Source organism: Gopherus evgoodei, chromosome 10, assembly GCF_007399415.2.
Source record: "Gopherus evgoodei ecotype Sinaloan lineage chromosome 10, rGopEvg1_v1.p, whole genome shotgun sequence".
In the NCBI taxonomy this organism is placed as follows: Eukaryota; Metazoa; Chordata; order Testudines; family Testudinidae; genus Gopherus; species Gopherus evgoodei.
This window is the reverse complement of record NC_044331.1, coordinates 53,315,697-53,331,659: the sequence shown is the minus strand read 5'-3', so window position 1 is coordinate 53,331,659 and position 15,963 is coordinate 53,315,697. Positions and strand designations below refer to the sequence as shown.

The window sequence follows — 15,963 nt, the reverse complement described above, 5'->3', positions numbered from 1 at the left end:
CAGGAGTCTCAAACATGCATCCCACGGGCCATGCCAAGTGGCCTGTGCCCACCCCCCCTGCCTACCTCCAGGCCAGGGGTGGGCAAACTACGCCCGCGGGATTGCCCCCCTCAAGCCCTGCGCTGCTCCTGGAAGTGGCTGGCATCACGTCCCTGTGGCCGGGGGGAGGGAGGGAGAATGGGGAACCGCGGCCAATGGGAGCTTCAGGGAAGGTACCTGGAGGTGTGGCAAGCAGCATGCAGAGCCCTGTGTCCCCCATCCTCCAGGGGCTACAGGAACATGATTCCAGCTACTTGGGAGCAGGAGTAGGAGCACGGCCAGTAGCCTGCCCTGGCCCCCGTGTGCGCCACTGCCACCCCAGAGTCCAAAGCCCTCCTGCACCCCACCCCCCAACTCTCTGCCCTGAGACCCCTGCCTGCACCCCAATCCGCTGCTGCAGCCCAATTCCCTGCCCTGAGCCCCCTGGTGCACCCCACACTCCAACCCCGTATCCTGAGCCCTCGCAGCACCCCACAACCCAACTCCATGCCCTGAGCCCCCTGCTGCATCCCACACCCCTTTTGCACCCCAATCCCCTGCCCTGAGCCCCCGCCTAAACCTCAACCCTCTGCTGCACCCCAACCCCCTGCCCGAACCTCAGTTCCCTACTTCACCCAAACCTCCTGCCCTGAGCCCCCTGCTACATCCCACACCTCTTCTGTACCTTGAGCCCCCTGCCTGCACCCCAACCCCCCGCTGCACCTCAACTCCCTGCCCTGAGCCCCCACCACACCCCTCATGCACCCTCTGGAGGCAGGGAGGGGGCAGAGTTGGGGTGTGGACTTCAGGGAAGGGGTTGGAATGGGGGCAGGGAAGGGGTGGAGTGGGGTCAGGGCCAGGGACAGCGAGAGGGGTGTGTGTCAGTGATGCGGCCCTCAGGCCAATGAAATAGCCCTCATGTGGCCCTCGCGGTCATTTGAGTTTGAGACCCCTGTATTAGCACTAGCTTGATGGGAGCTGGCATGAGTGTGTGTACAAGAGCAGGGGAGTCACAACTCTAGCTCCTGGTGCAGATGTAGCCTTACACACACACACTTTGGATGCTAAGAATGCAGATGCTCCAATGTAGCGAATTAACAAAGCTGGCAGGAGTGGGGCCTGCTGATTCAAAGGAGAGAGGCTGGAAAACAACACACGCCGGGGAAAGATGTTGCCAGGCTCATGAGGTTCAATGAACATCTGGCCTTTCCTTCCAATAGGGTAAAAATGGACTTGAAGTGCTCCTCCCATCCCAAACTCAAACCCTAGAACTCCTATGCCTTCAATTTCACAAGAACAAAGAGACCAGAGCACGTGTCTGTACAGTATAAGAAGAGACTGTAGCCCTTTAAGCATCATTTCAGAAACAAACGCTGCATTTTATAACCTCTACCCTGGAGCTTCTTACCGCAGCTTCTTCAGAAGTGGCAGCTTCTTCAGAAGTGGCTGATAATGCAGCCAATAACATGAAAAAAAAATCTCAGCCTGCCGCATGATTCTACAGGTCCCCGACCTTGTTTGCCAAGGCAGAGCAATGTCACATTCTTTAATGGTAATCTATTAACTCCAGCTAGATAGGCATCAATTGAAGATTGACCTTCCCACTGCCCTGGAATGAGATCTGTTGAACCACAGTAGAAAGCAAACAAGGTACGTTATTGACATACATGTGAGTCCTAGCTTAGACAGCAGCAACTCTGCTGCAAGCTGGGGGCTGTTTACATTGGCTGTGCCCTATAGTAAGTTTGCTCAAGGGACACACACACAAGTTTGCATATTAAAGAGGGGGGAAAACTGATGGGCCAAATCTTGTAGTCCTTGCTCAAGCAGAACCATCCACTGATCTTGGTTATAATCATTAGTGAGGAGATCAACAGGGAGCTGCACAGGATTTGGCCTCACTGTAAAAGAATATCTAAAGTGAAGGCAAATCTCCCAAAGCACTGGAATTCTTGAGGTTGCTAAATACCCTCAACTTTGTCCACTGCAGTGCACATGGGACAGAGGGTAGTCTGTACTTTCAGACACTTGAAAGAGATCATGTGTGCTTCAGTGTTTACATAAAAACTACTGTTCAATCTCTATAAATTGCTGCTCCATCCTATAGCCTAAATTGCTTATTTCCAGGCCCTGTGAAAGAGTGTACTGCCTCTTTAAGAGACAGGCTGGAGCACATAACCCAAGGAGGGCTCCTCCCTGCCCTGGTACTGGATAATTTAAACAGGACAAGGAAGCTGAGTGGGGGAGAAGGGACTAGAAGTCCTGCTGACTGCACTCTCGCTGGGTTTTGTGAATCAGGCTCTGAGTGAGAGGGAAGGCAAAAATTGTTTTGTAATGTTCAGCCATTAGGTGGTGCCATGTGTCACAGACCTTGCCTCAGCTGGTAAAAGCTGCACTAGGCAGTGCATCAAAACATCTCAAAGAGAGTCTCTCTCTTGTGTTTCTCTGCATGACGGAAGCTCTGTCCAAATCTGGTACAGAAGCCTGACCTGCTAGTAACAGCCCTGCAGTGCAGCATGTTCAAGGAGTACATGACACTGAGGTAAAGACCTTCTGAACTTTGTTCAGGTTGCCTCCTTCCCCAGACCTTCCTAATAACCATCGGCTTCCCCTTGCACAGGTCCATACAGAGCCCATCAACCCTGCAACAAGGTTGCATGGTTTCTGCAGCACTGCGGGATATTTATACCAGTGTCAAGTCAGTTAAAGATGTGAGATTTATTTAAATATGAAACAATGAGCCAACTGGCACCTTGATGCGAGTTGTTACAAACCTCCATTCAATTTATTTTATGACTGGCGCCTGCCATGGGCCGCAAAACATATTGAAGACATAACTGCATCTTCAAATGTTGCCGGGAACAAGGGGGAAGAGGAAGCATACTAGGAGAAGCAGTTAGTGACTATAGATTAGAGCACCTTAGTTGAATGTTTTTGCTAAAATGATCAATGGTGAAATCATTAATGCTGATAACAGTCACCTGTATGCTTCAGAATTCACAACCCTATTTAGATGCCTGGGGCTGCTCCACCATGCAGTTATTCTATCTGCCACAGACTCAGGAAGATGTTGCTACATTAGTTACAATGAGGTCATATGGTTTAAGGTTCTCTTCACAGCATGGACTAGAATAGACTTTAAAAGAAAGCTTATTAGAGTTTAGAGCAAGGAGTGGATTGTGAGGCAAATGGAACTGCAGAGCATCTGAAGCCCTGCTTATTTTGTTTGCCCTTGGCACCTGGGTCATAGCCTCCCCAAGCAAACTGGCACTCTAGGACATATATTTCCATGAAGTCATCTCCTGCCCATACAGGAACTGGCTTATCAGTCCATTTAACAATCCCACATGCTCACTCACACCAAAAAGGAAATGTATTTAATAAACCATCTCTTCTGGTTTAAATAAAGGATCACACACAAAGAGCTTCAGCAACATAATCAGTTTTAGCACAGAATGGTTTGTGAGTGGCCTGGTTGGATCTACAATACCCAGAGGCCTGCACAAAGGTGACATTATCTCCTACAAGCCTCCAGGTCAGAATGTAATTTATCCATTCCTTGCCACACAACTGTGCTCCAGAACCTATCAGTACCTTTATTTTTTTACATCATTATGTTTATGACTTGACGTTAGCAAAGTAACCTTGGAATGTGAAAGAGAATTGCAAGTTGCTTCAGCCCTACGTTCAGCTCCTTCCTAGCAGCTTCTAAGACGCAGTTGCAACCCACGGGTCACTGCGTTGTTACGAGTCATCCTCCATGCCCAAGCCAGAGGTGTGGTCTGTCACAGTTGTCAGAGAGAGCCTAGCTCATGCTGCAGAGCCTCAGGCTTTTAACTCTGGCATCCCCGGTTCATTGCCTGGGGCCCGTTATGCATTCTGGATACAAAGCACTGTGGCATACCCTAAGATGAAAAGGTGGGAAAAGAGTAAAATAAATAGAACTGAACACATGCACACAGATCACAGAGGCTCTACTGTCACAGCTGCATTATTCGTTTCCAGCCTGCTTCCATTCAAACTTCAAATCTGCCACCACAGAATTCCTAATCGACGCACCAGCTGAAACCATGCATCTACCGAAGGGTTCAGGTCGCTGGCCCAGCAGGCTGTGGTTCCACAGCGCTTCCCATCCGAGAAGGTGCTACCACCACGGTGCCTCTGAGCCACTCACAGAAATGAACGAAATAATGGATCCTTTGTCCTATTTTACACACAGGCGTCAGATTCAGAGCGACTGCCAAACACTCCAGCAGGGTCAGGCCAGGCTGTGTAGCTGTGTCTTCCCCACAGAAGAGGGTCCAGGACGGCGGCGCCAAAGCTGCAGCACTAGGGCAAGTTACCAGGATCCAAGTGCTTTCCTAGACACGCAGAAGGCTGGGTCCCCAGCTCAACCCCAACTCTGCCAGATCTCATCAATCCCTGGGGGGAGGAGAGGTGCCTCTGCACAGGAGATTCATAAGAAGTAGGTTTAAGGAGGAGAGGGGATGATAGGCACCTGGGAAGTGAAGGCCAACTCCAGAGGGCAGTGAGAGCAGGTGCAGAGCTAAGACCTGGAGATGGTAGAGAGGGGCCAGGGAGCAAGAAGGAGAGGAGGGGGAAATCAAGGCAGAGATGTAGACAGGTGGGAATTTAGAGCCCTGAAGGGGAGAACTAACAGCTTGAATGTTACACAGAAGAGGGAGCCAGTGAAGAGTAGGGCGGCACAGAGCGCATGGAGACAGCTCTCCAGGGCGCAGGCGTGGTTTGATCACACTAGGTACCAGTCCTCCATTAGCTACTCATAAAGCCATATTTTCAAAAGTGTTCACAGACAGACAGATCTTCAGCTGTCCTCTAGATGCAGCTTGGACCCAGGGTTTTTTACAACCACTAAACTCCCCAAAATAGGGGATGATGAGCGAGCTGACAGTCCCTTAACTCAAGCACAGCTATCCACTGGGCTATTCTGGCCCTCAGCTCAGGAGTCAGGGGAAACTTGCTGCATGCAAGAGACAGGAGTAGGAAGGATTTGAGGATGTTGGTCCTTGATAAGAGGGCTGGGACTGTCAGGAAACACACTCTTTTCCCTAGGGGAAAATGCAACATATCGAGCTTTCTACCCCTTTCTCTTGCATCTGTTTGTGGAGTTGCAGTAATGCTGAATGCTGCGTATCCTCCTTGCCACAGAGCGAATCAGTCAGGCATCAACAGGGGCTGGAAGAAAATGAAAGTGCACAAGTAGAAAGGGATAGAGTCCTTCCCACTGTCACCTGCTCATACTCCAGTTCCAACCCACCAGGCGGGCATACGCCCAGGCACGTAGCAACAACAAACTAAGCCAGCGCTCAGGGCAGCTGGATCTGCTGCTTACGGAGGTTGCAAAGTTCCATTTCTACGGCAAAAATACTGACCAAATGGAGCCAGTAGGCAATGTAGGAGCCATATGACCAAGGGCTCAGTAGTACGATTCTTAATTACTTCTGCTCAGTTGCAGTTCACAAAAGCAGTGCCAAAATCTTCCACTCTGACAGCCTCAAAACCTGGTCAGCGTCCTTCAGTCAAGGAGGGGGACCTCTCTAAATACAAACAAAACTGAGTGGCAGGCACCAAGCATGAGATTACAGTTGTTTTTATCATTTGGGAGGCTGAAATCCTGCCTAGGGCTATGGGACCACTTAAGACAGGGGGGGCAAACTTTTTTGGCCCAAGGGCAGCATTGGGTTTCGCAAATGGTATGGAGGGCCGCTTAGGGAGGGGGCCCATCCACACACCCCTACTGCCCCTGCTGCTCCATCCAACCCACATTCCTTCCTGACTGCCCCCGAGAGCCCTGCCCCCATTCAAACCCATTTTCCCCCCTACCCCCTATCCACACTCCCGACCCTGACCACCACCCTGAACTCCCCTGCCCTCTATCCAAATCCACTTCTCCCTGCCCCCTTACTGTGCTGCCTGGAGCACCGGTGGCTGGCAGCGTTACAGCCGCGCCACCCAGCTGGAGTCAGGCCACGCTGCCACCGCCGTCACCACACAGCACTGGGTCAGGCCAGGCTGTGTAGCTGTGCTTCCCCAGGAGTTCACAGCCTCGCTACCCAGAGCATTGAGCTGGTGGCAGAGCGAGCGAGCTGAGGCTGCGGGCGAGGGGCCGGGGGCTAGCCTCTTGGGCCAGGAGCTCAGGGGCAAGGCAAGACAGTCCCACGGGCTGGATGTGGCCTGCAGGCTGTAGTTTCCCCACCCCTGATCTAAGAGCTACTGTTTAATGAGTCAAGTGAAGCAAATTCTGTTTCTAACAATCAGGGCCCATCAGTGAGAGGCCACAGGCAGTGCCTCATGGAGACTGACCTCTCTTCTCGGCCTAGACCTGGCCCTCAAGTAAGTTGCCAACATTGTATTTAAAAATAAGGAACAAACCTCAGATGGCCCCAGTCTGACTTGAAACTCTGAGGGCAAGTCCCTTTCTCCCCACCTCCATGCTTCCAAGGTTTCTCTCTCCCAGCTCTGGATGCTTCAGAGAGCCCAGGGCGTCAGAAACTGGCCAGCAGCCGCTGTGACTGCCATTCAGGGTCTGCAACAGGCGCCAAGAGTCGAGTTGGAGGCTGCATGGCTGGTCTTTGCCTACTGTGTTCTGTGCCAGACAGAGGTTCCTTCCTGACCCTGGCCGTTCAGCGCAGCACCGGGGCACACAGCCCTGACCACTTGCCCTGCCAGACAGAGCCTGTGCAGGGAAAGCAGAGGGGACTGCGCTCAAGGGCTGGAGTCAGCAGGGAGCCCTGGCCAGGAGGGGGCCATACTCATGGATGCATCTGTTCACTCCCCTCCTGGCCCTGAGCATGGCCCCATCTGCTTTCCCTGCACAGCACTGAAGGGCCAGGTCAGGAAGGGAGTGGAAAGATGCACCCGTGAGTACTGGCCTCCTGTTGTTGAAATACTGGATAAAAGGGTGTCCCAATTTAGTATGGCACGGTAATTTCCATTTAAATAAGGGATGTCCCTTGTAATACAGGACTGCTGGCACTCTACTCTCAAACCCAGGCTGAATCACAACGGCAGGAGGTAACGGAGGTGTGAGGGGATGACACTGCCCAGGCTCATTCCATGACTACCTGACAGCTTCACTTTCCAGCCCTGCCAATCCGGCAGTAGTGACAATAAAGAAAACAATGCCTGCATGCTATGCGTCACTGGAGTCTCTCAAAGCCACAGGAAGACCCAATTCCAGAAAGGGCTCTCACAGCTGCTTCACAAAAGCAAAACACTGTGAAAAAGGAAAGTGTCTGTTCTGAAAGGCACCAGAAGAGATTGGACACATCCGCACATGCCAGTGTTTGTGTGCGTGCACTGGAAAAGGAAGAGAACAATGAATTCTTGTAGGAGGTTACAAAAAAAGTTCCAGATGCTCAAGGTTCACTGTGGAAATGAGGCATGAGAATGATGGTCCACAGTATAAGATGGGTTATACACCACATCTCCTCCTTGGGTCACAGACAGGCATCCAGATACGCTCCCCCTGCTAGCTGTACTGATGACCAACTTCTCTGGATCCAACATCAGGCAGCTGTTAAATAGACACTCTCTCTCATTAGTTTGATCAGCAGCAACAGGTCAGAACATTTTAATCTTACATTTCGCCATTCTCACCCAATGAGTCAAATGGGAGCAGGTCACTCCTCTCAGAGGTATTGTTTCAGGCTGTTTGCAGCCAGAGGCAAGTAGCATTGCACAATGTTACAGGCAGTTTGCAATTTGAAGGTTATCTTCATGGGGCTAGAGACTTAGGTCTTGGCTACACTTGCAAGTTAGAGTGCATTAAATCAGCCTCGAGTGCCCTAACTCTGGAGGTGTCCACAATGGCAAGGCACGTAGAGCGCCTGGACTCCATGGCTGGAGCGCCCCTGGTAATCCACCTCCATGAGAAGCACAGAGCTTGCTGCGCCTTGGCAGGAGCACTGCGGTGCCAGTGTGGATGCCCTGGTCTATTAATTCCCTCTGATCAGCCTCCAAAAGTGTCCCACAAGGCCTGTTCTAGTCACTCTGATCATCACTTTGAACTCTACTGCCCTGCCCTCAGGTGACCAACCATCAGACCCGCCCTTTACATTCTCTGGGAATTTTGAAATTCTCCTTTCTGTTTGCTCAGCAAGGTGTGTAGTGCTCTCAGCACATCCTTCCAGGTGACCATGCCTCCATGTGTCAGGCAATCCCCAGAATGGAGCAATGGCGAGATGCTGGACCTCATCAGTGTTTGGTGGGAGGAAGCTGTCCAGTCCCAGCTGCACTCCAGTCTTAGGAATTACGATACCTACAGGCAGATATCAAGGGCCATGACCAGGATGCAGTGCATTGAAGGGTTAAAGCGAAGGAGCTGAAGAACACCTACCACAAAGCGTGGGAGGTAAACCGCCATTCTGGTGCTGTGCCCACAACCTTCTGTTTCTAAAAAGAACTGGACGAAATACTTGGGTGCAACCCCACCCCCACTTCGAAGAGCACCATGGACACTTCAGAAGGCGTGGCAGCCCAGAGCTCAAGAAAGCAGGAGGAGAAAAGCGGGAGCAAGGATGCTGAGGAGGAGGGGGGCCCAGAGCCAGAGTACGGCATGGTATCCCTAGATGCATGCAGCCAGGAGCTGTTTTCAAGCCAGGAGGAAGAGAGCCAGTCACAGCGGATGGTGCTTGTGGAAGAACAAACAGCAGAGCAGGTGCCCAGTAAATGGCTTTTATTTTGGGAATGGAGTTGTTTGGTGTGGGGTCTTGGGGCGAGGAGGGTTGCCAAAAAAAGGGTTAGGGCTGCGTGCGTACCTAGATGCGGAACAGGGCATTGATGTGCTCTCGCTCATCACAGTAATCGGCCTCAGTGATCTCATCGAAGGTCTAATGCAGAAGCTGGGCAATCCACTTGCGCACGTTCCATGGCAGAGCTACTGTGCTCCTTGTCCCAGTAAGGCTAATATGTCCAAGCCACTGTGCCATGAGGGGCAGCGGGACCACTGCTGCACACAGGTAAGCTGCATATGGGCCAGGGCAGAAGCCGTATTATAGTAGAAGACCCTCCCTTGCTTCCCAGGTCACCCTCAGCAGCGAGATATCTTCCAGGACGAACTCATCCTGTGGAAAATGTGGGAACAGAAATAGGGGCCCCTTGCAGCTGTTGGCTCTTCCAAAGGCACAGAACCCCAGAGGACAGTACAGCCCTGAAACAATCAGTCCCCCTTGCCTCTGTGCTTACTCATCACTTCAGGGCTCTTGTGGGTTACGTGTACTCGCTTTGGGACAGGCACTTTCTGCTATTGTGTGCACTGTACTTGTCTTTAAGTTCAGCCGAATCATGGCTCTGTCTAGTGTGAACAATGCTACCTCTGTTAAATGTTATGTTTTGGCTTTACAGATGCAACCTTTAGATCTCAGCCATCCTTCTTATCAACAGCCGAAAGGCTGCAAAGAATCAGGAAGGGTCCACGAAGAAGCAGAGGGCCTTTTGCATGAAGTCAAAAAGTACCGAAAGGAGGCTCCGCCAGGAGAATGCGGATCGCCAGCAACAAACCACGGCGTGGCTCCTAAGCATTATGAAACACCAAGCGGACTCGATGCAGGTGCTCATAGCACCGAAGATGAAGCAGATCCGCACCCACCCCACCCGCCCCCCTTGTCATAAAACTCTTTCCCTTGTGCCCCCTTGTTACTGCCAACCCACTTTTCCCAATATCTGGTTTCTTATTGCCACCAGCTGCCTCCAACAACCTGTAGCTTCACCACCCAGCCCTGCAAACTACGACTCTTACCCACTACACTCAACTCCCATCACCATGCGTTTTAACCAGCCTGATGTGTAGTGCTCATTGCATGGCACTCCAGACAGGAAGGCTGAATATGATAACAGGACATACGCAAATCTGTGATTGTCCTGTTCCCACTCTGCCTCCTTCCCTCCTCCCACACAGCACAGATATGTCATGCCATGTGTGTTTCCCCAGCAGTTGTGTTTCTTTTCAATAAATGAATTTTTGGCTTTGCAAACATTCTTTATTGCATTAAGTATAAGATAGCATAGCCCAGGAAAGCAACAGGCACTGCAAGTCAGTGCATCATACGTAGAAAACACAGATGCCTACTAGCACTGGAACCACAGCTCTTCATTCCCGTGTAGGGCACCAAGCATTACTGGTGTCTTTCAGCATCAAATTGCTCCTTCAAGGCATCCCTAATCCTTACAGCCCCGCGCTGAGCCCCTCTAATAGCCTTGCTCTCTGGCTGTTCAAATTCAGCCCCCAGGTGTTGAACCTCCGAGGTCAATACCTGAGTGAAGCTTTCAGCCTTCCCCTCACAAATGTTATGAGGGTACAGCACACGGCTATAACAGACAGCACCAGCGGCCCTTTAAACAGCCAAAAGCACACTCAACAGTCATTCTGCATCAACTCAGCCTGTTGTTGAACTGCTCCTTGCTGCTGTCAAGGCTCCCTGTGTATGGTTTCATGAGCCATGGCATTAAAAGGTAAGTGGGGTCTCCAAGGATCACAATGGGCATTTGGACTTCCCCTATGGTGATCTTTTGGTCTGGCAAGAAAGTCACAGCTTGCAGCTTCCTGAACAGGCCTATGTTCCAAAAGATGCGTGCATCATGCACCTTTCTGGACCATCCTGCGTTAATGTCCATGAAATGCCCACAATGATCCACGCTACCTGGAGAACCATAGGGAAATACCCCTTCCGATTTATGTATTCGGAGGCTAGGTGGTCTGGTGCCAGAATTGGAATATGTGTCCCATCTACTGCCCCTCTGCAGGTAGAGAAACCCATTAGAGCAAAGCCAGCCACAATGTCACACATGTTGCCCAAAGTCACGGTTCTGCTGAGCAGGATGAGATTAATGGGCCTGCACACTTACATCAACATAATTCCAATGGTCGACTTTCCCACTCCAAACTGGTTCGCAACCAATCGGTAGCTGTCTGGAGTAGCCAGATTCCAGATTGCAATAGCCATGCGCTTCTCCACCGGCAGGGCAGCTTTCAATCTCATGTCCTTGCGCCACGGGGTGGGGGCAAGCTCAGCACATAGTCCCATGAAAGTGGCTTTCCTCATCTGAAAGTTCTGCAGCCACTGCTCGTCATTCCAGACTTGCATGATGATGTGATCCCACCATTCAGTGCTTGTTTCCTGAGCCCCAAAGCAGCATTCCACTGCGGTGAGCATGTCCATGAATGCCACAAGCAATCTTGTGTTGTATGCATTATGCATATCAACATCGTCAGACTCCTCACTGTCACTTTGTAGCTTAAGGAGTAACTCGACTGCAATTTGTGACATGCTGGCGAGACCCATCAGCATATTCCTCACAAGTTCAGGATTCATTCCCGCAGATCGAAAGGGAAGACAGAGTGTGCAGTACACAAATCGTTGAAAGCTGGTGCCAAATGTGGATGGAAGCACAAGGATTGCTGGGATGCGAAGCAATGCATCACAGGGCACTGGGACAGGATCCAGGATGACCCATGCCCCCACTCACGCTTCCCACAAGCCACAGCGCCAGAATGGGAAGAGGTGCTCTGTGGGATAGCTGCCCATAATGCACCGCTCCCAATGCCGTTGCAAGTGCCATAAATGTGGTCACGCCACTTCACCTGCAGTTGAGAGTGTGAACATGTGGCAGTGCTTTCCCTGCTGCAGTCTCAGAGGGCTGGTTTAACTCTCGGCGCGCTACATCTGCGAGTGTAGCCATGCCCTTAATTTCAAAGCAACACCACTCATCTTATAGAGCACAAGAGCAGTCACGAGCCTATCCAATTGGACCCCTTACCTTGTTTTTTCCCCAGACTTCATCTAGGACTGATTTTATCAGCTAGTATCTCAAAAACAGAACTCTTTATAACTGTTGACAGCTGAAATTCCAAACATCCAGAGCATTCTTTTTCAGCTGTGTAGTTTCTCAGCAGGAGACCCTGAGTACATCTGGCAAATGGGGGGGAGGGGGGGGCAGAAGAGGAGGAACAAAAGAGAGTAAAGTCCCATGTAGTTAAAAGCATAATACACAAGAGAGCCTCTGAGTATGGATAACTATTCTGCACTGAACTTGAAGTTCTAGTGTGTCTTTCCATCTCTAACTGCTATGAGTTTAATTTTATACCTAGTATCTTACCCACAGTTGTTCATGATGTTCCTTCAGGGGAGCATTTTGCATGCTTAGAACAGCTTCAATTTCAAACCACGGCACAAGGGGCACATCTATAGAAAACAGAGACCCACCGTCCCGTTATCTTTCTCTGTTCAGTGTGCTTCCTTCCATTAATTAATTAATTAATTATAATCTAATATTAAAAGGTGTAACAGTGGTTCTCTTATGCCTGCTCTACACATAAAAAATTAGGTTTGATCCCGCTAACATCACACAGGGTTGTGAAGATCAACACTCTGAGCGATGTAGTTTAGCTGACCCAGTACAGAGCGCGCTAGGTTGATGGCCTCATGGGTAGTAGAGACCCCTCCCAGCGGTGTAGGTAGGGTCTACACTGAATCGTTATGGCTAATTTTTCACAGTTAGGAAAGTGTTGATGGGATCACAGGGAACACTTAGTGACATCAGTGTGGGCTGGTCAGGGAGTTGCATGATGCTCTCTCATTAAGAACACAGAACTATTCAGAAAAGCTGCAAGCAAGGACTTTCTTTCAGCATTGCAGAATGACAGTTGAGCATACTTTTGGTCGTTTGAAGGGAACGCTGGCGTTGTTTACATCAGTAACCTCAGTGAGGAAAAATAGTCCAATGGTTATCGCTGCCTGTTGGGTCCTGCATAACATCCGTGAAGCAAGAAGAAAAAGTTTCTGGTAGATGGAGGTGGAACAGCTGTCCTGCTGATTTGAACAGCCAGATACAAGGCTATTAGAAGAGCTCATGCGGAGCTACACAGCTCAGGGAAGCTTTGTAAGACGCATTTTAAACAGTGAGCCAGAGTAGCATGTGGTGCGTGGTGGGCTCTACCTCACCCCTGCTCTTTACTGGCCTGGCAGGAATCGTGTGGTGATTGCTGTCATATGTAGGAATATAACATTGTTAATGCACCTATGAATTTTGTTTCTGAATGACCTTATGACTTGTGAGGACACTGTGCAGTAATAGGTAATTGGCTGCTTTCAGAACTGCTGAGCATTCAGCAGCACATGTTGTGAACTAATACAAATGAAGTTACAAATAATAGAATTTATTCTGTAACAATCAGTGCAAAAAGAACCTGTGCAATTTCAAAACAAATCCATTACAAATGGAACAAAATTGAATTTATTAAGAGAACAGAACTTGTGAAGGGGAAAAAACATTTATGCCCATTTCAGCTACAAATACACTGACTGTAGCTGTCACGGGTCAGTGTATGTAAAGCTGTGATTGTTTTTCCATGTGCCCCCGGGTGGAGTGGCAGGGGTACTGCAGTGACCCCTGATTCCGCATGGAATGTTGACGGGGGGGTGTAGAAAGTTCCTAATGCTGGGCTCTCAATGAGATGCAGAGAGGCGTGAGCCTGAGATTGTTAAACCTGCACCAGAATCTGCAGGATCTGTGTTTGCTGCCTGAGAAGCCCCATTATGTCCTGGTGCATCTCCATCTCTTTGTCCTGCTGGGACTCCTGAGCCTTTCTTCTCCACTTGCTCCTTCTCCAGGTTGTCCACACAGTTCATCCTCCAGGCCCAATGCTCATGGTATGGTACAGACACAGGCTTGCACGATCTCATTACAGAGGTCATCCTGAGATCTCCTTTTTCTCCTGCCTTATCTGGCTCCATGGGTGTGGAGCAGGAGACCCCTAAAGATCACAATGGCAGCAGCTTCAAATAAAACACACAAGGTACCACTCTCAGCATATTCACTACAGAAAGCGAAACTTAAGATGCTGAATTCACCCCCCTTGCTCCTCTAAAGTTTTAAGCTCTGCATTCTCGCTTCTGCTTGGGATTGCTTGTGCATGGCAGCAGTCACTGCACCAGCCATGGTGAGTATGGTCCATTGGGGGCAGGGGAAATGAGGAGGGAATTGGTTAATCACATGATTCTAGTCATACAGGGCAATGGCACTGAATACTGAATGGCACAGATGGTGGTGATTCTAGCTGATATCTCAGCCCTGAGGGTAACAGAGGCAGAGAGCACAGCTGCTGCTGGCATCCCAAAACTGCCCAGCCCGTATGCTGCTAGCCTGTGTACTACAATGGTGCCTGCTAAAATGATCACCAAGTGGCATGGGACAGTGTCTTACCATGGAAGAAGAAATAAGACAGCCCTCCCTAGCAACCTTCAGCTGACAATGGAAGAGGACTGTCATGAAAGTTTCATTGAGATCTCTATGGAAGATTCCAGGGACATCCCTCTGTACATAACAAACTGCTTCACGTGGTCCCCGCGCCTAACTCTAGAGGGGATGAAAACCTGATAGCAACTCTACCTCTCTTGGTTGTCCCACTCCCCTCTTCTACATGAGTCAATTAATAAAATGTCCTGCTACTTTGGGGATGCCACCCCCATAATTAAATATTTATCACAGACACTTACCCAAGGCTTCTTCCCCTTCAATGGGCTTGCCTGGGATCAACAGGCAGGACTGGCTGGATTGCGGTGGAATCAAAAAGAGGTTCTCACTGTGCAGCAGGATTCCCCTGGTCACCTGTCTCCCATATCCCTCCTCTTCCACCTCCTCTTTGTTGTTCACGGTAGGGACCTGTGACTCAGGCTCCTCAGAGATATTCACAGTGCGGGGGGGGGGAGGGTAGAGTCTCCACCGAGGATGGCATACAGCTCTTTGTAAGAGCAGCAGACTGATTGTTGGCCTTCCTGGCCTTCTGATACATGTGCTGCAGTTCCTTGACTTTCATGCGACACTGCTGATGGTCCCTGGTCATGCCCCTTCTCTTGCATCCCTGAGCAATCTGCTCATAGATGTCAAGGTTCTATTGCTGGTTCGGAGCTATGCCTACACAGCCTCTTCTCCCCACAGGTCCAGGAGAGCCAATATCTCCTGCCTACTCCAGGCAGGAATTTGCAGACAGCATGGTCAACTGGGCAGTTTCAATCAACAACAGACAGCTGCTAGGTGTGGTCGCTAAGCCAGGCATCAGGAAAAGGAATTTAAAAATTTGCAGGGCTTTAAGGGTGGGGCGGAGGGAGGGACTTCCAGTCTCTGTGACCTCGGGGAAGCAGAGTTCACATTGGTGACCAATGCAGTCAGCATTAGGCATTGTGGGACAGCTGCTGGAGGACAGTTAAGGCCGACATAAGTAACACAGCATCTACACTTGCACTGCATTGACCTAAGTAAATGGCTATGGCTCTTCACTGCTCGGGGCGCTGATGTTAGTGTGTCAGCATAATGGTGTGCTTACACTGGTGGGAGACAAAGTTAAGAATAGACACATGCACACTAGGTCCACGTAAGCTGTCCTGCATCGACCTAACTTTGCAGCGTATATCAGGCTTTACTTACTTTGTGGAGTGTGCGGGAGAATAGAATATTTGGAATCTACTACCTTTTTGTTCCTAGCTCAGTCTAATCATTACAGAGGCCAAATATTCTACGAAATGTTAACTATATTTAGTCTACAGGCTTCCCAGAAAAACTTCCAGTTCTCACTTATATAATGACACAACTGTGTATCAATTCAGACCAGTTACTATTAAAGGTCTTGTGACTGCAACCACTTCCTGTCTCAGCTCACCCTCAAACATTGAGAGATCCTCTGCAGGGGTACGCTGTGTCTCTAGCTAGCCATTTTCAAACTACCATGTCTCGCTCCAAACATTCTCAACTCATTAAAGATAATTGACTAAAGTGTTGCTGAAAGCAGCTCTTAGGTTCCTGCTTTGCTTCCTGCTCCAATCTACTACTGCAAGAGCACAGCTATGTTTTTGCACATTTGGTGGAGAAAGCATAGGCCAGAACTACTTTTGCTTTACAAGCTGAATTTGTGCAGCATCTGACTGTATG

General features: G+C 49.9%; 1 protein-coding gene across 1 annotated transcript in view; it reads right to left on the bottom strand.

Moving 5' to 3' along the window:
• Nucleotides 1-15,963, bottom strand: part of MGRN1 (mahogunin ring finger 1) — a 113,689-nt gene that overhangs the window by 53,449 nt on the left and 44,277 nt on the right. The window lies entirely within an intron of this gene.